The sequence below is a fragment of the Procambarus clarkii genome, chromosome 94 (genome assembly GCF_040958095.1).
Source record: "Procambarus clarkii isolate CNS0578487 chromosome 94, FALCON_Pclarkii_2.0, whole genome shotgun sequence".
In the NCBI taxonomy this organism is placed as follows: domain Eukaryota; kingdom Metazoa; phylum Arthropoda; class Malacostraca; order Decapoda; family Cambaridae; genus Procambarus; species Procambarus clarkii.
Genome location: NC_091243.1, coordinates 2,647,080 through 2,649,118, shown reverse-complemented (window position 1 = coordinate 2,649,118; position 2,039 = coordinate 2,647,080).

The following is a 2,039-nucleotide window of genomic DNA, read 5'->3' as shown; positions in this document are numbered from 1 at the left end:
GTCGTAGCCCACCCAAAACAGTGTGGGAAGTGGCCGAAGTGTTACCCGCGGCAGCATATCGGCGAAACTCGCTTTGAAAAGTGTATATTCAATTCACTGTCCTGACATTATTTGTTGATGTATGTATTTCATTTTTATACCAATGTGCTCGCAATAGAATGTTCTATAAGAACATAAGTAATAAAGGTCACATAAAGATCCGTTCGACCGGCAACATATATAAAAACTACGTCGATTATACTCCTCGTGTCAATAATACAATTGTTTTACCATGATGATTCACTGCCACGCCGTTTTCTTTATTAAGCTGTTCGGCTTTTAGAGAAAACGTAAATTTCATGGCAAACATTTGTAATCTATTCCCAAGTTGATCGGATAATAAATGGATTTTATACAAATATTTTTGCTCGTGACTCCCGAGAGGGGCACGCGTGCGGTGTCATTAATAATATTGGTGACAACGACGGTCTGCAGGAATGCGCCAAAGTGTTTAAAAACTGCAGGGGGGTTTGGGCAAAATATGACCCATCGTCGTTTTCAGTAATTGGCATATTTTCGGTATGAAAAGTCGTAATTTGAAACTGAAAATAGGTGCAGAGAGTCAGAATTCGGTTAAAAAATCACGCTCAGGAGTCAAATTTCCGACATTTCAGACATTTTGAGAACTGCAGGGGATTTTGGGCAAAATATGACCCATCGCCGTTTTCAGTAATTAGCATATTTTCGGTATGAAAAGTCGTAATTTGAAACTGAAAATAGGTGCAGAGAGTCAGAATTCGGTTAAAAAATCACGCTCAGGAGTCAAATTTCCGACATTTTAGACATTTTGAAAACTGCAGGGGGGTTTGGACAAAATATGACCCATCGACGTTTACAGTAATTGGCATATTTTCGGTATGAAACGTCGTAATTTGAAACTGAAAATAGGTGCAGAGAGTCAGAATTCGGCTCAAAAATCACGCTCAGGAGTCAAATTTCCGACATTTCAGACATTTTAAAAACTGCAGGGGGGTTTGGGCAAAATATGACCCATCGCCGTTTTCAGTAATTGGCATATTTTCGGTATGAAACGTCGTAATTTGAAACTGAAAATAGGTGCAGAGAGTCAGAATTCGGCTCAAAAATCACGCTCAGGAGTCAAATTTCCGACATTTCAGACATTTTGAAAACTGCAGGGGGGTTTGGGCAAAATATGACCCATCGCCGTTTTCAGTAATTGGCATATTTTCGGTATAAAAAGTCGTAATTTGAAACTGAAAATAGGTGCAGAGAGTCAGAATTCGGCTCAAAAATCACGCTCAGGAGTCAAATTTCCGACATTTCAGACATTTTAATACACTTTCGCGCTCTTGGCGTTCAATAAAAATCATACCCCAGATGCTTTTGGCGCTTTGCGCGCCTATGCGGTAAGACCGAAAAAGTGTACACTCTTTTGACTGTCCTGACAATTATTGAAAGCGCACGTATTTAAATTTGGTATCACTGTGTTCGCAATAAAATTGTCTATAAGAACATATCTATAAAATGCCGCCAAAGAGTAAGGATTATCAACACCAAATAAAAAACTATTCAGATCACTAGCCTAGAGCGCCAAACAGCAACAAAATGTTTCCACTCTCTTAATGGTTGCGAAGCCTACATTTGTTCTACTACGCTAATTGTGGTATCATTTGAATCGCAATAAAATTCTCTACACGGACATATGCATATAAATATAGATTCAATGTCGTAGCCCACCCAAAACAGTGTGGGAAGTGGCCGAAGTGTTACCCGCGGCGGCATATCGGCGAAACAAGCTTTGAAAAGTGTATATTCAATTCACTGTCCTGACATTATTTGTCGATGTATGTATTTCATTTTTATACCAATGTGCTTGCAATAGAATGTTCTATAAGAACATAAGTAATAAAGGTCACATAAAGATCCGTTCGACCGGCAACATATATAAAAACTACGTCGATTATACTCCTCGTGTCAATAATACAATTGTTTTACCACGATGATTCACTGCCACGCCGTTTTCTTTATTAAGCTGTTCG